At 42.7% G+C, this 22356-nt stretch overlaps 1 protein-coding gene across 2 annotated transcripts in view; it reads right to left on the bottom strand.

Annotated features, from left to right (window-relative positions):
* Window positions 1-7955, bottom strand: part of TAFA4 (TAFA chemokine like family member 4) — a 148025-nt gene extending 140070 nt beyond the window's left edge. The window contains exon 1 of one of the 2 annotated variants that reach the window (XM_023620099.2): window positions 7530-7955. The gene's annotated coding sequence lies outside the window, so the exon portion shown is untranslated. Of the gene's footprint in view, window positions 1-7520 lie in introns of both variants that reach the window. The other variant, XM_023620100.2, reaches the window with a different exon arrangement.
* Between the last annotated feature and the right edge of the window lie 14401 nt (window positions 7956-22356).

Here is a 22356-nt window from a genome sequence, read left to right as displayed (position 1 = left end):
AGTGTGGCAGGATGAGGACTTTTAGAGCTTCTCCTCGGAATAAATATGTTGGTTATTTGTCTCTTATCCCCCACCACACTTGGGCCAAACGGATGAGGAGTTCGGTCCATCTTTCTTGCATTGAAAGAACGAATGACCTAGTAAGAGCTTTGGCTGTACCCTGCTGCCTGGGTTCAAACTGTGGCTGTGCCACAAGCTGCCTGTGTGGCTCCATCCCAAAGTGCCTCACATTCCTCATGCCCAGAAGGTGGGTGATGACCGCATCTACCTTGCAGGGCTTGAGGGAAGATTTAATGAGATAGTGCGTAAAAATGCTCAGTGCAGTAAAATGATACAGCCTCTACGGAAAATAGGATGGCAGTTCCTCAAAAAGTGAAAACTAGAACTACCATACCATCCAGCAATTCTACTTCTGAGTACAGACCCAAAAGACTCGAAAGCAGACACTCAAAGATATTTGTATACCCCTGGGCATAGCAGCATTATTCACAATAGCCAAAAGGTGAAGGCAACCCAAGTATCCATTGACAGACGAATGGATAAACAAAATGTGACATACACATACAATGGAATATTACCCAGCCTTAAAAAGGAAGGAAACTCTGACATGCACTACAACACTGAACTTTGAAGAGGACAGAGTGTGAAGAAGATGCAAGTCTTATCCTGGGACAACTGGGCCCATGGCAACTAATAAGCTAAGTGAAATAAGCCAGTCACAAAAGGACCAGTATTGTATGATTCCACTTATTGAGGTACCTAGAGCATTTAAGTTCTTAGAGACAGAAAGTAGAAGGGTGGTTGCCTGGGGCCGGAGGGAGGAGGAAAGGGAGCTGTTGTTTAACGGATACAGAGCTTCAGTTTTGAAGATGAAAATAGTTCTGTGGATGGATGGAGTGGACTGTGGCGTATCAACGTGAATGGACTTCACGCCACTGAACTATACACTTAAAAATGGTTAAGTAGGTAAACTTTGTTATTTGTATTTTACCACAATTTTTAAAAAATTCTTAGCATGGTATCCAGCAACATCCTTACTCAACAAACGATGGCTATTGTTGCTACTATAAATTTTTTGTAAGGTCAACAAAGCAAATGTTTAACAAACATTCCCTGGTGCAAAAAATGGCAAATACCCACAGAAAACTCTAGTGAAAGAGACATTTGCTATTTAACATCCAATTCTATTTAAATGTCTCCTTATCACTTCCACCCACCCCCACCCGCTATGGTACTAGGAGGCCTTACTGGGGATGTTTAAATGTTAACCAGTTAGCTTCCAAATCTCCTCAGCTGCGCATCAGCCCCTAGGCTTTGAGGTGGGTGGAAATTCAGCAAAGAAAGACAACCAGATTGGTACCCAGGGACGGACTCATAGCCAACCCCTAACTTGCTCAACGGAGCTCTGGGTCCTGAGCGGACCTCACGGTCTGCAAAGAGCAGGACAGAGTGCGAAGAAGATGCAAGTCTAATGGGAGAACTGGGCCCATGGTAACCAATTTTATGGCTCTTTTGATTTGTGTCCGTGGATGTGTGTGTGTGTGTGTGTGTGTGTTGAGAAGGAATTAATCCAAAAATATAGACGAAGAAAGCTGTGTGTCTCCGATGTGAAGCCGAAGCCGGGTTGCATAATCAGTTCTGAAAGCAGAGAAAAGGTAACAGATGTTTACATTACAATCTGGCTGCTTCTGGAATTGCTGCCAAATGATTTAAATAGTAACGAAGATTGCAGGCCCCGGAGATTTGTTGCCCCCACTGCTACACGCAGAGAATTCACCCCAATATCTTCTTTGGGTGGCCTTAATTAAACATCCCACTATACGAAATATTTTTAGCTTTCAAACTACTTAAAATCCTAAACTGTACACCAATAAAGAAGGTAGAACTGAAGGACTTATTCCAATAATAACATGATGAAACTTGCTCTCTTTGGCAAAGAGAAATGCATTAAAAAGAAACTCAAAATTCCTTTTAACTTTTGGTGTTTTATGACTAATATTAAGGTACATTTTTTAATAGAATAACATACAGCCATGAAAAAAATGACATAGTTCTTTCACTGATTTCTCCTCCTTCCCAGAATGGCTCCAGTGCATATCAGAGTCTCATATGAATGCACATAAAATGGTCACCACTGCACAGGAGGTCTCCATAATCAAGCAGATTTCACCTGACCACAGGGATGTCAGCCTGCTTCCCCAGCCATGGGTTCACCAAAGGCCCTCCAGTGGTCCTTTGCCAAGTACACAACAAAGGACACAGATTATATGATGTATGATCCCATTTATCTAAAATGATTTGGTCTGAGCGTCTATATGTGGATAAAAGCAGAAGGGAAGAACTGGAAACATATTTACTGAAATATGAAAAGGAATTGTCTTGATGGCAGAATTAGGTTCGTTTTTCACTTTCCTTTTTATACTCTTCTATAGTGTTTTAATTTTCTGCCCCAAAAACGTATTATCTTTATAAATTAAAAAAAGAGAAAAGAAATCTTCAAAACAGAAGCTTAGAGTGATTAAAAGAATCTTAGCTGATGCATTTAGAGACCTGGGTTCCTGGCCAGACATAGAGATGAGACACTAGGTAACCCAACCTATTTCATGACTCTGAACCCAAAAGGTTGCACGAGAGCAGGGTTTCTCAACCACAGCACTTGTGAAATTTTGAGTCAGATCATTATTTTGCGGGGGCTGTCCTGTGCATTACAAGGTGTTTAGCAGCATCCCTAGCCTCTACCCACTAGAGACCCACCCAATCCAGCCCCAAGTTGTAACCACCCAAAATGTGTCCAGACATTGCCCAGTGCACCCTGGGGAGCAAACCCCCGCACTGAGAACCACTGCACTAGATGATCTTTAAGTTTCTTCCTCGCTGGAAACTTTCTTTGATTATTTTAGAAGCAGTATCTAAAGTCTGAGGCTTTAAGCCCAATGATTCATAGGAGGTACCTATGGTAAACCAAGGACTCGCCAATATTTTCATAATTCATTAAGCAAGGAATGACATGAAAATGAATAAAGAAAGAAAACCATGAATTTTCAGAGAAACTTTAAGCATATGGCATAGATTTGAAACTAGGAGAATCCAAGCAGACTCAATGGCCATTAAAAAAACTAATAATAATAACTCTAGCTGTTGACAATGCCATGTTTAGTTAAGAAAATTGAAACACCGCAGAAATGTTCAATTGGTTTCTAATTTGGAATGAACTCATAGTATTAACAAAGCCAAAACAGAGTATTTTGTGTGCAATGCCATATTTTTATTTAAAGAAAATTCTAGTGTTTTATTTTTATACTATAATAAATATAAGGATATCTTCATATCTTTCTAAAAGTGATATATCACTCTTCTGCAGTAATAATGCTACAAAAAAATCTCATACAAGGAGACAAGTTATTCATATCTTTACTTCCTTTTTATCTTTCTAAATACAGCAACTTCTTTTTATTTGCCATCTTATTAACAAGAACTCCCTAATATCTGACACTATGATACTTCTGAATTAAAATTATGTATGCTCATGCCAATGACTTGCTACTGTAAGATCCTCACATCTTTTGAATTAAAAAGTGACTAAAAGAAGATTCAACATGGTTTCAGATTCATGACTCTGAAAATCCGTAGTTCACCCACACAGAGAAAGCTATCTATTAACCAGAATGTGTCATTAGCATCAACAGTCTACACCTGGCACATACCAAGTAGTCAACAAATGTAAGATCCCATTCTCATTATCCTCAACCATGCCATAAAATAGGGTTGTATTCCAAGTTATTGGTTTGGTTTTACAGCAACTAAAAATCACAAAGTATGAAAGAGGAGACTATCACACAATTAATATTCTGAGTTCTGCTTCACAAGTAAATCTTAAATCATCACCTAAAACTCTCATCATTCTTTTAACATCCGAGTCTTTCCATGTGTTCAGATAGGTCCAAACTGAGTCACTACCCAATCCTCTTCCACAGCCAGCTCCCCTTTCAATGCCTCCTTTGTAACTGCAGATACTGCAACAGCTACTAGGAAGTGACTGAAGCTAGCTGGTGCATACAGTTGTCACATCCTCGAGCTGGGTTCAACTAGCGTAACGTTCTAACAGACTAAGCCTTGATAGCGAAAGAAGTGGAGTGGTCCTCCTCTGGAGAGAGGGCTGAAATGAAGGGTCCCACCACATCCCAATAGCCATTCCCGGTAGATCTTTATTGGAAAGGACACTGGGCTAGGAGTCAGAACCCAGAGGTTTTAATCTCAGTTCTTTTTATACCAGAGTGGTTCAAGTCATACCACCCTTGATCTTCCAGAAAACTGAACTCTGAGATACTTTGCACATTTAAAATTCTGCAAGCCTTTGAGACCTTCTTTAAACCAGATTGCTCAATTAAATTTATGTTTAAAAAAACACAAGAGCCCTTTTAACTGACTTTATGGGGGGAAATGGATTTAACTTGAATGGTGACTGTAAAAGAGGAAGAATTACCTTTATTTTTTCAACAGATATCAAACAGATGGGAAACCAAAGTTAATTTTATCTTGTGAGAGATGAGTTCCCGGAGATCACAAACGCAAGGTGCAACTCCATATGAAGGCTGAAGCCGATGTCTATAAGTAAGGACTGCCTAGTGAGTTTTTTCTAATCACATTTTCAAAAGGAATAATTTTGAAGTGATCAGTGTGGCCAAGATCACTTCACCAATCCCTTTGTGGACATCTTTTTCCTACTGCCAGCCTGAATCTTCTTACCATCTTAGAATAAAGCACACTGAATGATCCCCCAATCATCTATGACTGGCTTCAGGACTTGAAATCATTTTGCTAATCCTAGTAGATTTACATCAAACAGCTGAGGAAACACACACGTACACAAATTAGTCCACCACCCAGATATTCCATCTATCTCGAGGACAAAAAAAATCAAAAGGTTAGTTCATTTACTATGACGTCTCTCCATATATATCAGAAATAGAACCAGAATGCAGGGGGAAACACTCACAAAGAGGAAGAAGTCATAAAAGGAAAAATGGACTTATGCAAATTCTAAGGAGATCTATAAAACTGCAATCTGAGAATTTTATTATTAAGCTAAGCTTCTTAGTATAGAAATCCCCAAAACTCTCCAACTGGGCAGCTAATTGAGAGTTAGGAAGAGCCAAAAAGGCTTCCCCCTTTTTCTCATTCATCACAGGCAATATAGAAACCCTCACTCAATATGATAATATGACTTTTGTCAATGCATGTTCAAATCAGATAGAGGATTGGCTGGTGATGACGTCATACCCATGGGTTAATTCCCAGTGAATGCAGTTTTAATATCATATGCATCAACACATCATTTACATAACAAAGTATTATATTATGCGTAACAAAAAATGAGCTGTGCAGATAAAAGCAGCTATTAGAGAAAGGCTATGTGCCACTGAAAAGGAGGTGGGGGGACAAAGCAAAGACTTTTTTTTTTATCTAAATGGAACTAGGTCACCAAACAATACACATCTCTAAAAAGAGCAAAAAATGAATACTGAAATTCAAGTGCCCTAGAACAAACATTCTAGTACTAGAAATATGGAAAGGCTGCCTCCAATAGAAAATATTCAGTATTCAAAAAAAATTAAAGTCATTCAAAAATAAGCGAATTGGCAGCCACTGCTTTCCTGGGAAGGGCAACTTTCTTATCTCTTAACAGGGAAAACTGGCCAAGTCAAATTGTGACTTAAAACCTAACAAATTTTCAAGTGTCAAAGGGTAAGTAAGATGGTACAGAGGGAAGAGAGCAAAGTCATGCAAAGCAGAACAATGACACAGAAGAACTGAGGAAGGGAACGTTGAAATAGGGCTTTCAGCTGTGAGAATATTGATCAAGAAACATCCGCACCTACGAAGAAAGCTTTCTGCACAAACGAGCAATGCCAACTCACAGGGTCAGTTTGGGAGGACATAAGTCATCATTAGTCATGATGATTCTGAAAACTGCTCTCACGTTGCCTTATTAAGAGCCGTATTTCCAATCCAAAGGAAGTGTTGGGCTTGCGAACTGATTTATGACTACAAACTTGGCAGAAATGCTTCTCACTGTAAAACCCACAGCGAGCTGTTGAAGAATTCTTCAAGTCATACATCTGTTCTCAAATGACTGAGTGGAAAACACAGATTATACTGTGAAACGGATGTTCCTAAATTATTTTAGCCATTTTTTTCTTTACATCAGGCCCTGCCTGAACTCGGCTCAGACACACAGAGAAATTGCCATCACCTCCTCACCCTTGGAGAGTGGTCTGGAGGGGGCCAGCGTGATCAGAAAGCTAAGCCATCAACATGGGCAAGTTTGGGTGTCTGAGTCTGCCGGTGGGGGCTTCGGGTTCTTGTGGACAATCCCTGTACCAAGGCTATTAGAGAAAGAACCAGACCAAGGCTTCGAACACGCCCGTCCCACACAACGGGATCACTTACGGCACAGTACATCAGCCTTGCTCGTCTTGGAGGGACCGCCATTGAAAAGTTAAAGGGGATAGAGTACAGGAACACGAACGCTTCACGGGGGCACTGGGGAGACAGGACGACACGCTCCTTAAATCCTGGTGGGGGGTGGGCACCCGGGTAGGTCTCGGCAAGTCCATGAACCTGTGCATATACATTTTGCTAGGGAGTTGATTCACAGCTTGGCTAACGCTTTCAGAGGGGTCCCTGGAGCCCCCAAACGTTGAATGATACTGATTTAGGAGCTAAGGGGAAAAACGCACCGGTGGCAGCGTGTCTGGCTTGGGCTGCCTCCCTAGGTGCGGGATATCAGGCTTTCCACTTCCCATCCTCCCCAAGAATGAGCTCATGGTTTAGGATAAAAGATGATACCCCCCTCCAGGAGTGGACTGACACGGCAAATGAGGCAAGAGAAGGTTTGAAAGAGGGGAAGAAATGGAGGAACGCCGGCGTGGTAGAAAACCCGAGATGCCTAATTCGGGAAGAGACAGAACTTCCAGACCCACTCCGTTCTCCACTTGGGCGGGAAGCTTTGCGCTCCCAGCTGGAAGACGAGTCCCAGACGCACGCGGCGTTTTTCTAGCAAGATCCCTGCAACCAGGGATTCAGGTGTCGGCTAACCTGCTCCCTTCCGCCAGCTCCTACAAGGATCCCCGCTCAGACCGGAGGGATGAAGCTCCAAAGCCGGCTTCTCCAAAACGACAGCTCACGGCGAGTTCGCCCTCCCCCTCCTCATGCCAATCCATCAAGTGGCCTCTTTCGCATCCACGGCAGACACGGACTCCGAAGTTGGAAGTGGCCGCTGCCCCTCCCCAGCCACACATCCTCACTTCGGAGCGCCGATTCCAACTTCGGGGTGCACGCCAACTACCGCACAGGAGGTCACCCCCGCACACCAGAGGGCGGGATGAGGGGGGCTACCCCGAGCCAAGTCAAGTCGGCATCAGCCCGAGAGGCAGCTGCTGCCTACAAGACAGAGACTGTGAACGGGATCCAAAGCCACCCCAACCCCATCTTCCACCCCCCTCCTTTCCCCTTCCAACCTGTCTTACTCGACTAGAGCCGGCAGCCAAGTCGGACCGGTGCTTCCAGGGCGAGGCACCGATCTCCCCACCGGAGCCGGAGGACGCTCACTGTGCCGCCTCCCCGCGGTCGCCCCGGGAGCGGCCCATCATCTCCACAGACTCTCTGTGAAAGTAAGTTCCAAGTCACTCCAAAGACACGCCAGAAACTGCCGCGGGAGAAGCAGCATCTGCGGGAGCGGCGGCGGCGACTCTACTCCTGCGATCCGGGTGCGTGCGCCCCGTCCAAGGCGGCGCGCAGCTAGCAGCGCCGAGCGGAGCCTGGAGACCTAGCCGGCCGGGGGGAGGGGGGCGGGAGGGCCGGGCCGCGCTGATTGGCCAGGAGGACCGGCTGCCCCTGTCCCCGCCCAGCCCGGTGGTCCACGTGGGCCAGCCCTCTCCCCGCTCCCCACCCCTGCTCGGTCGGCCCGCCCCCGCCGCCCGGTTCTCGGCGTCTCTCCCGTGCGCCGCGCTGTGGCCGCCGCTCCGCAGGTGCTGGGGAAAGGTATTCTTTCTGAATACCTGAGAGCCACGCTGAGCGCCGCATAAAGGAGTGGAACTTGGGGCTGACTCAGTCGACAGCAATCCCCACACACGGTGGATCCATCCGAGGACCCAAAGCAGTTTGCAAAAGGGCTTCCTTAGCCGCCCTGCGCGTAGCCGACGCATAACTAATGCAGCGTCTTATGTAACTTGCTTACACGGGAGAGGAGGAAAATCCGCACGCTTGTCAATACCTGATTACTTTCTTATTTTGAAATTTATAAAAGTATTGCAAAAAGTTCTTTAACTTGCACCCCATGTCAAACCCTCTTCGCCTCTCCCTTCCCCAAGTGAAGCAACTCTAATAATCGCGACACTTAAATAGTATTCGTTTCACAGAGACTGCCTCACCTGATCTCCATTTCATAGAGAAGAAAACGAAGGCGTAGCGCGGTTAAATAACCTACTGAAGGTTACAGTTAATCGGCGGTAACTGGTGGGTGCAATTTGAACCCTGGAAGTTTGGTTGCAGAATTCATGTTCTTTGATATTCAAAGTGTGGTCGAGAAGAGCAGCCCCTGAGGACTTGTTAGGAATGCAGACTTTCAGACCCCACCGGGGAATCAGAATCTTCATTTTAACAAGATCCGCAGGTGGTTAGTATATGCAGAAAGCTAGAGATGCGTTGCCCTATCCCAGTGTGGTGTGCACTGTCATTGGTTTGCCTTATAATCTTCCGGTCCTTTTACTCTGCATTGATATAAAAGTATGCGTCATCCTGCCAGCTGCACTCCAAAGTATATTTGCCCTTGTCTGAACCTACTGCTTGAACTAATCTATGGCAGGCCTCCTGTCTCTGTTCCCCATACCTTTGTTCTGTACACGCGTACCCCGTTCTGTATTATTTTGTGTAGCATTTAACATTTTCAATCCTTTGCTCTTTTATTATCAAAATTAGGGCTCTGCAGCCAAAGATAGTTGTGTTACCAAGTTGTCACTAGTCTAAGAGGGAGCCAAGCATCCAAGACAGGGCCTGGATCATTGAGGTGCACCTCAGTGCTGAGATTCTCTGGGAGGACCACGGCAGATCAAAGGAAAACCTGAAACTGCGTGCCAGGAGATGCCAGAGCACTTCCCTGGCACCATTCGTTCACTCAGTGAAATTGAGGGCCACCTCTGTGTCAAGCACTGTAGCAGGTGCTGGTACATACAGAAGTAAAGCAGTAAAAATTCCTGCTCCCATGGAGCTGGACTTCCAGAGAGGAAAGACAGGCAATTAACATATAAATTAATGAAGTACAGAGTATGATGGAAGGTGTGTTACAGAGAGAAATGAAGTGCAGAAAGGGACATGAGAGCTGGGAAGTTGTGATTTTAACTGTCGCGGTCAGGCCACTTCTCACCGACAAGGTAACAGTTCAACAAAGACAGAAGAGCTGAGGGAGCAAGCTATTTAGAAGAAGGCCACATTCATCCGTTCACCAAATATTTATTGGTTCAACACTGTGTCAGCCATGGTTCTGGCATGGGTCTCTGTGTTTCCTTAAGCCCTGCTATTTTACGTATCTCCAAGTTTCCCTGGACTGAAGTTTTCTTGTCCTGGTGGGGCAAAAGAAATGTAAGCCATTTTGTGTGGCTCAACCTAACACCGTATTCTCCCATCCTGGATGTTCTGTATCACTAGAGGTTTAACCGTGTCCCCCAAATTCATATGTTGGCATCCTAATCCCCATTACCTCGGAATGTGACCTTATTTGGAGAGAGGGTCTTTACAGAGGTAATCAAGTTAAAATGAGGTCATTAGGGTGGGCCCTAATCCAATGTGACTAGTGTCCTTATAAAAAGGGGAAATTTGGAGACACACAAAGAGAGAACACCATGTGACGATGAAGGCAGAGATTGGGGTGATGCTCCTGTAAGGCAAGGAACGCCAAAGACTGCCAACAAACCACTAGAAGAGAAGAGGGACCTGCAATAGATTCTCTCTCAGCCCTCAGGAAGAACCAACCTTACTAATTTCCTGATCTCAGATCTCCAGCCTCCCAGAGACAGTAAATTTCTGTTGTTCAGGCCGCCCAGTTTGTGGTACTTTGTTACAGCAGCCCTAGCAAATTAATAAAAGTATGTTGCTAAGGTAAAATGGTACAGGAAGTGACTCATCCACAAATTTCCAACAACCTGATATCTTTTTTTGGTGAGGAAGATTGGTCCTGAGCTAATATCTATTGCCAATCTTCCTCTTTTTGCTTGAGGAAGATTGTCTCTGAGCCAAGATCAGTGCTAATCTTCCTCTGCTTTGTATGTAGGACGTGCCACAGCATGGCTTGATGAGCAGTGAGTAGGTCCACGCCTGGATCTGAACCTACAAACCCTGGGCCACCAAAGCGGAGAGCGCAAACTCAACCACTACACCACCATGCTGGCCCTGGGCCTGATGTCTTTTGTGCAATAGCAAGAAGCCAAAATGATCTGATGAACTGAGATTTACTAACTAAATGACCACACGAAAAGACAAAGTATGAAGAGAAAAAAAGGCTAAATGAGCCCCAATTATTCAATTATTTCTTCATCAACTATTTATCAAATGTCTGCTATGTGCCAGACTCTGGGATATGGTGACAAACAAATGCAGACGTGGCTGTTACTCTCATGTGAATTGTGTGTATTATTATGGGGAGAGTTGAACAGTAAACAAATCAACAAATATATGGACAAGGTATTTTCAAAGCAGAATAAGTGCTTAAAAGAAAATAAAAGAAGGCTAGAAGATTAAAAGAATGGGGAATAGATTTAATTTAGATTGGCTGCCCAGGGAAAGGTTCTATGAGGTGGTGACATTTGAGCCAAGACCTTTATGACAAAAAGCCATCCAAGCAAAGATCTGGCAAAAATTGCTCCAGGCAGATAACAATTCCTCTTGTAAGAAAATATCCCTGCCATTCATTCTGTAACACCCTTCCTTTCTCTCTTGCCACCCATTTTGCATCCTTTGAGGTTGTGCAAAATCAATCAACGTCTGTTTCATAAAAACGGGGTCAAATTTATCTTCTTATGTAAAAACCTGTGAAGGTCATGCCAATAGGGTTTTGCACACATACACACACACACACTCACTCATAAAACACCCCTTGACGTGCCTCTGTATTTGTAGGTAATGATGCCATGTGACTTGAACGTTGTGTTTATTTTCCTCATTTGTATAACCTCCAGAACACTACCAGGCATGTCTTGGTGCTTAATCAATATGCTGAGACTGACCGTTCCTGCAAAGGAACATTCCAACTCTTCTAGGCCTATTTATAAAACCCTCTTATAATCAACTGAAGCTTCAGCTTTAAAATTTTGCAATGTTCATGTATTTTGAATGCAATTTTTACTTAGGAGACTAATAAGAATAATAGTTAACATTAATTCGGAGCTTGTGCGCGGCTCACTATGTTAAGTGCTTCCCATAGATTATTATCCTCATAATCCTACAAGGAAAATTCTCTTATTTCTAACATCCACTTCACAGATGAGAAAAGTGGGCTCAGAAGAGGTTAAGTAATATGCCCATGGTTGAGCCCACTATTAAATGGCAGACTTACGCCCTGAGCCAGTCTCTTTAACTGCGAGGCATATGCTAGGGTGGGTGAGCAGAGCAAAAAGCATTTGTCTATTCTTTTGCATTTGTCTTTGAAATTTTCAAAGCACTGTTTTCTAACTTTTTTTTATTTACCCCAGCCCTCTAGCTTTCAAGCTCACTTTTCTAGACAGATATTTGCTCTGCTTTCCCTTGCTTCAAACTGGGAACTGCAAGAACTTTGATAAATGAAACAACGGATGTATTTTTTGTTTTCAGCCTATCTGTTTTGCAGCATCCTCTGAGGAAATGTGAGTCAAGCTTCTTAGAGCTCAGCCTACTTTGACATATGTCCATAGCTCATATCCTGACAGCTTCCCCAACACAAAGGGGGTCCCTCCCCTCACTCAAATGGTAGAGAACATCATGCCCCCTGCCAGACCAAATGCTGTGCGTGATGCTCGGTGCCAGCTCTCACCCTTTTACACAGATACTAATAGATGCCTCTGCCTGAGAGTGAACAACTGAAAGAGGCTCCAGCCGGCCTTTGTGAATCACTTTCTATTCTCGTGGCTTCCCCACAGTCCTGGTCAGGGAGAAAGCTGGGGAACTTGCAATGGTGAAAAGATGTGAGGCATCTCTCGCTGGATCCCGGATTCCCCCGCCTCACTTAGGAAGTGGGCAGCCGTTTTAGCTGTGAAATGACTTCCTGCCTGAGATGGCTTGGTCAGGCTTTCTTTAAACTTCTGGAACTCAGACGAGGTGTCTGGCCATTTGCTTTGGAAGGCTCAGGTGGGTTTCGCTATCCTTCCCTTTGCTAACCACAACTGCTTCAGTAATTTATACCCTGGAAAAGAACAGTACTTCAGGGCAAATTAGCATTAGAAGGATTTGTGAGACCACAGTGGGAGGGCATTTTTAGAGATCACACAAGAGCTGTTGCATGGCACAATAGGAGCCAGTTCCAAGCAGGACCAGCCTCAGGTAGAATCATCAAAGAAATAATGCTCCTTTAGGTACCCTTTCTTCTTCCCATTCGTTCCAGCCAACATCTCCCAATTTGGGCATATCGCCCCCAGCTACACAGAAGACTACCATGGGCCTAGCCTGGCTCTGTTGTTAAGCTTGTCTTCCCTTTCTAACTCTGCAGCTCTGAGGGGCAGCCACTCACATGCCATTGAATGATGACGTGTACTGAGAATGTTTTCATTCGCCAACTCAGCTTCCTCTGAAAAGACTCAGTCTAGATGAGGATAGTGGCGAAAAGAGGAAGATCGTTGAGTATCTCTGGAACTTGGGTTCTTAGCATGCAGAGTTTGTATCATGCACATTGATATCATGGCTAACTAACGGTGGAAACAGTAAGCACACTTCCAGTCCTTGCCTCTCTGAACTTTTCTGGACTTCTAGGCAAAGTTTTGGAGAAAGCAGAAGAATAAGTATTGAGTTTTATTCCAACTTTCTTTTCATCAGCCCTATTTTAATATAGGCAACAAAAAACACATGCTGCTTGACTTTTATTTTTGGACTTGAGTTTTTTGCCTCTACCTTGAAACAACATTTATTTGTTGTTTGTTATTATTTGGTAAAAGGTCATGAATGTTAAAGTAGGATTTAAGAGGCTTCACTTGGATATCTGACATTTGGAATATTCTTGATCAGGGACTTACCCACCAGGAAAGCCAAATCTATCAGTTGACCTCAAATCACATGGATTTCAAGTAAGTTGCAGTACTAAACATTTGCCTGCCTCCCAAACATCCCCTTTTGAGAAAGCAGACTAGCCAGAACCCTCGATGGCAAGTGTAGAAACTCAACACAAACTGACAGAGGCAAAAAGTGGCAGCTATCTGCTTACATACCTGAGATGCTCCAGAAGTGTAATTGGATACTGGTACTCAAGGGAGGGCATGGATGTGTATGTATGTCTTCCCCATCTCTTGGGTGTTTTTGGTTTTGGTTTTTGTTTTGGTGTTTTTGGTATGGCTTGGCCTCGTTCTTTCTTACTAAGAGAAGACTTTTTCCAAAAGGCAGGAAAGATGTCCTTCAACAGCTCCAAGACTTATATTTCCAGCCAGGTGACCCTAAATGCAACAAGAATTCTCCTCTGCCTTCAAATTAAAGAAATCTGGCCCAAGTTATTTCACAAGCCCATCCCCATATCCAGGTTGGGCAGCAGAGGTGACCGGTAGTCCCACCATAATCACGCAGTTATAAATTCCTCCACAAGAAGGAGTGTTGGACAATGATAACTAACATCCATTGCAGGAGTCTGCCCCACCCACTGCTTTGATTAACTAACCCATATGCCAACAGCTAATTAGATTAGTCTGGGTTTATAAGCCAAGAAATGTCCATCCGTCTAATACTTCTGACTTGTGTGGCCTGACTAGAAAAATGGCGTGAGCTAATCAGACTTTTCCCCTTGGAATTTGAAAATGGGAGCCCAAGAGACTGAGCCATTTAGTTGGGATAGTTGAACTAAACGACATGACAGACAATTATGGGCAATGTGCAATTAAAGTTATGAAGAAGCCAGCCTAGAGAAACTGGAGATCAGAACACCGAGAAACATTGACTCTGAGACCACGTTACCTCTGAAAGAGAGTTCAGGGAGTGCCTGACTCAGTTTATTGGGAGTTTATTGGGAGTTCCAGTGCCTGGAAGTTTTGTGATATGAGTAGGGTATCTAGGTAAGAAATGGCCAGCACATTTAGTACTTTTACTCACATTATCTCATTTCCTCATTGTAATAACTCTATTAGAAAGTCTTTCTTCTCTCCATTTTACAGATGTAGAGCTGAGGTTCAGGGAACCTATCTGATCTTGCTTCTTTTTTTATTATTTTTGGGGTTTTTTGGTTTGTTGCTTTTTTGGGGGGGAATATTAGCTCTGAGCTAATATCTGCTGCCAATCCTCCTCTTTTTGCTGAGGAAGATTGGCTCTGAGCTAACATCCATGCCCATCTTCCTCTACTTTATATTCGGGACGCCTGCCACAGCATGGTTGATAAGCGGTGCATAGGTCCACGCCTGGGATCAGAACCAGCAAACACAGGGCCACCAAACCAGAGCGGACCAACTTAACCACTATGCCACCAGGCTGGCCCGTATTTGATCTTTCCTAATGTGATTTTTCAAGCTGAAAAGTATCTAAGTTGAGATTGCTTTCCCCTACTACAAGTTGCCTCAGAACCTTGAGTAGCAGAGAAAGATCTTGGCTGGAGATGTGGATTTGGAAACCATCTGCTTAGACTCTTAGAGATACTCATTAAAGCCATGGAAGGGAACAAGGCTGCCAGGGGAAGGATCATAGCCAGGGGATAACTGATAGCCCTCATCTCTTGGACACTCATGCTATCAAGGGTCTGCACACTATGGACTCTGTCAGCAAAAGAGAGGTGGAGGTGGAACTGGTGCAGATAACAGTGATCATGCTTCTGTGTGCTTTAAGATGAAAGGGACTTCAGATAGTTTATTTTCCAAGACTTGGTAATTTTCCTGCCATGCTTATGTTGCATCATCCTCACATTGTTTCCTGTCTGAAAAATTCAAGAGAATTGCCCTTCTAAATGTGAATTTCTAAACAAATTTCTCAAATTAGCATAGGTTTTAGGGCCAGGCTGAAGAGAATGGGGCGGCGAATATCAAGGACTGGGCATCAGGTTGAATACGGCGATCTCCACAGGGACGTTTTCACCCAGTCTTTATAAACAAGGTTCCACGTTGAGTTGATTTTGCCCCTGGAGAATTCAGAACATTCTAACATTGTAACAAGGTTTTAACAGCAACAAATAAAAAGTAAAGTATGACTCATCATGTCAGCACTTTATTTTGTAAGGTTAATTAGCACACGCCGACATAAACTTTAAGAAATAAACAAATGTGCTGAGATGATTTTTAAAATATTGCCTTGTACTTCCTTTTACTCCATGTCACTGCTTTCCATCCTCACCCGTAACAAAATTGAGCAGCTAAACGGTGTGCTTACAACCCTAGGGAAAATTATACCAAAGCAAAACTCGGAGAACAAAGAGACAAAGCCATGGCTTATGAGTTTCAAAATAGGCCGCTGAAACCCAGGCCAGAGATAAGAGTTTTGAAAGGGTTTCTCAGTCCCAGAAGCCAGGTTTTTGAATATCAAAAAGCCACAGCGTACCCTGAACAATAGAGTGGGGAAAAATAGCCTCCTCTCTAGCATTCAGACAAGGTACAGATTCCACGGCCTGGATGGAAGAGAAGATAGCTTGAAAAGAAGAAAGGTGGGGGTGAGCCTTACCTACAGAGACCACTGTGGACAGCTCTCTCCGTGTGAGACCAACAACAAAAGTCTGACCTAGGATGGAAATGCATAGGGCTTCTCAACCTTGGCATTATTGACACTTTGGCTGGGTAATTCTTTGTCGTTGGGGCTGTGCTGTGCGCTGCAGGATGTTTAGCAGCATCCCCGGCCACTACCCACTAGATGCCAGTAGTGCCTCCAATTTGTGACACCCAAAAAGTAACTCCAGACATTGCCAAATATCCACGGGGGGGCAGGGGAGGAGGGCAAAATTGCCCCCAACTGAGAACCAATGAGATGGAGTGAAAGAGAGACAGAGAATGTTAGGCACACATATACACATGTATCATTCTAATAAAAAAGTTATACTATATGTTCTTTATACAGAAAACTTTAAAAACACAAGAAATCACCACCCAAAGTAAAAAATCATCTATATTCTAGCCACTCAGAAATAATCCTTAATGTTTTATTCACACACAATTTTTCCTCTCTCTATATTTTATTTCCACAAAACCCAAAAGTAGGGTCATACAACTATATGTTATACTGTTTTGTAATCTGCCTTTTTTTTACTTCACAGCACGTCATGGATTTACATAGAGGTATAGCCTTCTTAACATAGCCGTGACATAAACTCATTAGCCAGTCCCCTGTTGCTGGACATTCCAGTGTTTCACCATCATTGGTAATGCTCTGATGAACATCTTCATATATACCTTTGATTGTTTCTTTAGGATAAATTCCTGAGAAACTTTTTTAACAGATAAAACTGATATTTGGGGGTTATATCTATAATATTTACTATCTTACTGGTTTAAGTCATAGTTTGCTGACTTAAAATATACCTTTTATTTTTCCAGTGCCTTTACCTTTCCACAATGCTTTCCATTTTGCCAACTATGCAGGGCAGCTACCAACTGTCCCTTTTTTACTGGTGAGAAAACTGACATCCATGGAAGTTAAATGACTTGCTCACAACAGCAACATGATTCTTTAGCTACAGAGGACTAAAACACGTCTTAGCTGAGTCCAGGGCTTTTTGCTACTAGTGCTCACATTGGTAGCTGCCAAAATTGAAATAATCCAAAGATTAGTATGTCCCCTGCTCACGGATGACAGGCAAATTGTGAGCACCAGGATGTTAGGATAATTCTTGGTTATGAGTTTTTGTCTCTAAGTACAATTTTGTGTAGATTTCAGAGGTCCCAAAACATAGTCAAGGCTATGAGACCTTGGATGACTGAATCCATCGCCTCGTGTGCGAAATTCCACTACAAATCTCGCCTCCAAATGCTGACTTAGAGGGATAATATTTAAAGACCCTAATTCCAACATCTACTTCTTTCTTATCCCTGAAGGCAAATTAAGTTGGTACAGTCTGTTTTTACTTCCAGTTACACTCTGACGCAGACTTATTACCGATTAATTTCTTATTGAGGAAAAACAACCCCATCATAAGTATTTTAGATAATGACATCTAAGTATTTTATATGGCTTTCGGTCTCAACAGTTAGAATAGAGAGTGCATGCAATGTTCATTACCTCTTAGTGCTGGCATTCTTTTTCATGTGTTGATTCACAAAAAAAGGAAAAAAGAAAGAAAATGCTACCCACTGCTTAGCTATTTTTTAGGTTTAATGAAATTAAATAAATTCTGAGGGGGAAAAGAGTACAGCTTAATAATGTTTTAAGTGGTTTGCAGAAACATTCTTTCTACCATGGGCACAATTTTAAACCAAAGCCAACTTCTGCAGTGCTATTGAAGGCTAATGAATGCCTTAATAATATGCAGAGGAAAAGAGCGATGAGTTGATTAGATACAGAAATATCCTAGACCTCTGAAATATAGTCAGGAAAACAACTCAATTGTACTCAGAGACAGAACTCATAAGGAAGAATTATCCAAACATCCCAGAGATCCATTTCACTACCCATTAATAATAAGTGATCTTCTTGGCAGCATGTGTTGGGGTAATTGACGCTCACTGATTTGAGCGCTCGACTTTAAAGCTCCAGATAAGCCTTGAACCAATTTCTCTTGGTTCTAATAATACCTAGAAAATGAGGACAATTTAGAACATCCTATAACTTTTCTATTTATTTCCTAGAACTCGGTTGATGTCAATCCTCCCTCCAATTAATTAAAATTCTTTTGCAGGTTCGTACTTCTTTTTAACGAAGTATCTGACAGATTCATCTAGAGATTTTATTTTACTTTTCCTGATTGCCTATTAGTCTTTGGAACTGTTCTGTATGTGCATTTCTCTCTCTGTGTCAGATTACCTTCAAACATACGTGCTTTCTAATAGTTAGACATCTAATTGTGTAAGGGTACATCACATAAATCTGAAATAAACGGAGTTTCTTAGACTCTCCTAAATTCTAAGATGGTTGTTACTTGAACCTTGGAGTCCTGAGCAAAGGGATAGATTAAATGTGACACTGTGTAAAGAAGGCAGATCTCAAATAGCAGGGGCCATGTGAACACATACACCGTTGGGAGCTCTCTAAGAACGTGAAGAACCAATGGACAGGAAAACACAGGCAGAGCAACAATAAAAAGGAATGATGTACTGACACATGCTACAACATGGATGAACCTTGAGAATATTGTTTCATTTTATTATTAAATGAAAGAAGACAGTCACAAAAGACTACATATTGTATGATTTCATTTACCTGAAATGTCAAAAAAAGGCAAATCCAGAGAGAGAAAGCAAACTAGCAGCCAGGGGCTGGGGAAAGGGGAAACAGAGTGACTGCTAAGTGGGTATAGGGTTTCTTTCCGGGGTGATGAAATTGCTCTAAAATTAAGTAGTGGTGATGATTGCACAACTCTGTCAATACTAAAACCACTAAACTGTACACTTTAAATAGGTGAATTTTATGGTATGTGAATTATGTCTCAATAAAGTGTTCAAAAAAAAAAACAACAGGCAGAAATAGAAAAAAAGGAGTCAGAAGAAAAGAACCGGGAGACTGAGAGGTGTGGGAGCTACAGCCAAGAAGAGAAGCCTCTTTCCTTATTGGAAAAATCTAAGTTGAATGATAAAGTTTCCAGGCAACTTTGATGAGACTAATTGCAAAGTATTTAAAAAGCAAGATAAAATCATCGCTGGACCTCTGCTCAGCTCAACCAGGTAGATTCAACAAATATTGCACCTACCATGCGCTAGCCACCTAAAATGTAAAGAAATTGCTGCCTTTTAGAGTCATAAACTTCTAACTAGAAAATAAAATATTTTTTTAAATAAAAGAAGAGGGGCCAGCCTGGTGGCGTAGTGCTTAAGTTTGCATGTTCTGCTTTGGTGGCCCGGGGTTCATGGGTTCAGATCCCAGGCATGGATCTAGCATCACTCATCAAGCCATACTGTGGTGTGTCCCACTCACAAAATAGAGGAAGATTGGCACAGGTGTTAGCTCAGGGCCAATCATCCTCACCAAAAAAAGAATAATAAATAAAAATAAAAGAAGAGAGTATAAATGTTAATAATGACTTTGGGGGGGGTGATAGAATTATGAGTATTTTCTTTTTTCCAGTGGTCTAGAATATAATTACTTTTTATATGATAAAGAAAGGGAAATTACTTTTTTTAAAAAAAGGAGAGAGTATTAGAGAAAAATACAGTGAGTGCTCTATTAATGCTAAGGAAGGAAGGAAGGAGTTGGGCCCGAGGAAGGTCAGAGAAAGTTTGACAGGCAATCATTTGATATTAGCCCCAAGAGATGGGAATCTTGGGATGGAAAAGGTCTGAGGATGTTCCTCCATTCCTCATTTCTGCTTTGAAGGACATGAGAAAGGCTGAATCCTTCAGAGCTGAGAGGGTGCCTCAAGACTCACCAGCCCCTGCCCGGTACCCCAGGCCCACTCAGGGAGACTGAGGGGCTGTAGGCTCTGGGCCAAGGAAATATCATCCACTCCCCTACTACCCACCCACCTCCACCCACCATTAGGACTTCCCTTTTGTTTCAATAAGGGCAGGAAGAATGTTAACGAATAGGAATCATTAGGAAGAAATTAGCTTCTGGCTTTGGGCCAGCAAGTGCCACTTCAGACTCTTGCTTTGTTGCCAAAGCACATAGAACAGTAAGACAATTGCTCCATCGGATTGCCACAGCAGTAAACACAGAGAGCTTTGCTGTTAATGCACACGCAGTGTGTAGCAACAGGTAGAGGGAAACCTCTCTCGCTTCCATTATTCTGCAGGAGAGATGATTGCCTTTTCAAAAGTGATGCACAGAGTTCATTTATTACTACGGGCCGTGTTCATCGCCACAATTCTGATCTCATCCTCCTTTGCTATTCTTGCATTTATTCTAGGCTTCTCTGATGGAACAAAAAAAGATGGCAAAAACCACTCAGGCTCAAACCCAGGCTCTGAATGCAACAGGGGGAGGAAGCCTATTATGAGGAAAGGGCACGGGCTTTGGGTTTGAATCCTAGCTCAACTGAGTCATCAGCTAATTGACTTTGGGGAAGTTACTCCAGCTGTCTGGTGCTTCAGATCCTCCTCTGCAAAGCGGGCAGAGTATTAATACTGCTCTCATTGGGTGGTTGTGAGGACCATTTGAAACAAGATACAAACCCCTGACACCATCGATATTGAACAAATTTGAGCTCATTTTCGTTAGTTCTCTTAAAGGAAGACACTCTATAGCAGCACCCGAAAAGTTGAGAGATAGTGCCTATGAATCCTATCATTTTTCTTCCTCGTTTCATTTCACTAACGAATAGATATTTATGTACATGTAAATATATACAACATACATATGTGTATGTATACATATACATATTTACATAGCATCTACTTTATTGGAACTGTTTTGGTTGCAAGTGACAGAAATTCAATTTGACTGGCTTAGAACCCCTCCAAAAACTTAGGGACTATGTACTGATTCACATATATGACAACTCCAGGGGCAGTTTATCCAGGCACAGTTGTATCTTGATACCCAAATAACGCCGTCACGAATTTGTCTCTCTTCATGTTTTAATCTTTGCTTTTCTCTGGGTGGTTAAATAAATTAATATACCTAAAGCACTTAGAATAGCAGTTAGCTCCTAAGAAGCACTAAATAAATATTTGCTACTATTATTTCATTTAATCCTCCCTAGCATCCTATGAAGCCTGTACCACCATTATCCTGCTTTTACAGATAAAGAAACTGAGGCACAGGGAGGTCATATAGCTATTCAATAACCGAGCTGGACCAGACAGTCTGAATCAATAGTCCTTCTTGACCACTTCTCCAAACTGTCCCCTCTTTGGGCTAGAAAGGGAAATTGAGCCCTGATTGTGAAGTGATAAGAACTCTAAAAGACAGACACTTTCAAATTAAAGCAAATGAACAAGAAAGGTTGGGTCACTTGCCACTTGATGAGGTCCTATCCTTGCAAATCTGTTTTTTTCTTTTGAAGCAGAAAATAAGTTCCTCCTTCTCTAATTCATGCCTAGGTCCTATTAATCGTACACAAAGGCAGGAGTTACACCCACTTAGAAATCCTAGAGACAAGGAATGGTTGGAATATGAGTCTTATTGCTGGTTCTTCTCGTTGACATCCCCAATCTGTTTTCTGCTCTTGTCTGCCCTGCTCTGTGCCCTACAAGGCCGACCTATGTGGAGTGAACCTCTGGGCTACCTTCGCCTCTGGCTTCTGTTCGAGTCTGGCCAACAGTCACCTGCCCTTGTCAATTCAGGCCCAAAGGCACTGACGGTTCCCACAGATGCTAGTCCTAGTCCGGGATTCTTCACCACTCCTTGTGCATTTTCTTAGCCCAAGCCACATCTCTGCAAAGAGCCCCCTGGCTTCATTCTCTTCAGTTAAAATCTTTGAGTTTGCCATCAGTTTCCAGGTCCACATGATGACTTTTGCGGGCCCTCAACATTTCTACCTTTGTGAGCTCCTTCCTCTGTAAAAAAAAACTATTAAAAATTATATTTTATGATTGCCTTGGTATAAAGATGAATGTAATCCAGGGCATATTATATACAGCTTTTCCTTCTGATTTTAAAAGAAATTAAAACATTTTCATGAGCTCCTTAAAGTCTGATGGGCCCTATGCACTGTGTCTGCTCTGCCTAATAGAGGAGTTGGCCCTGGTTTTTTTCTGCCGGGACTCTGACAGTTGCGGTCTCTTCTCCCAAACCTGACAGACAGAAAATGGACCGAAGCTCCAGGGAAGGTGGGCTGCTATCAGGGAGAAATCATGATCCTCAGGTCAGGTTTCCCAAACAGGCTGTTTCCATTACAGTGAATGCAGTATCCTTGTCCCTAAGCAGATCCCATTTCCAAGTCACAGCTACGATGACAAGATAATAACTGAAAAAAATGGAGTATCTAGTGTTGAATTAATGCCTGATTCATTTACTTCTCACCACATTCCAGTGGCTGATGACACAGCAATCATACACTTCATTAATAATCCTCGATGTCGCCTATGTAAATATATCACTCTCCAGCTGGGAAAGAGAAAACATTTTCTATTT

The sequence above is a fragment of the Equus caballus genome, chromosome 16 (genome assembly GCF_041296265.1).
Source record: "Equus caballus isolate H_3958 breed thoroughbred chromosome 16, TB-T2T, whole genome shotgun sequence".
Taxonomy (NCBI): Eukaryota; Metazoa; Chordata; class Mammalia; order Perissodactyla; family Equidae; genus Equus; species Equus caballus.
Note: the sequence above shows the minus strand (reverse complement) of the source record. Positions and strands in the feature narration are given on the sequence as shown.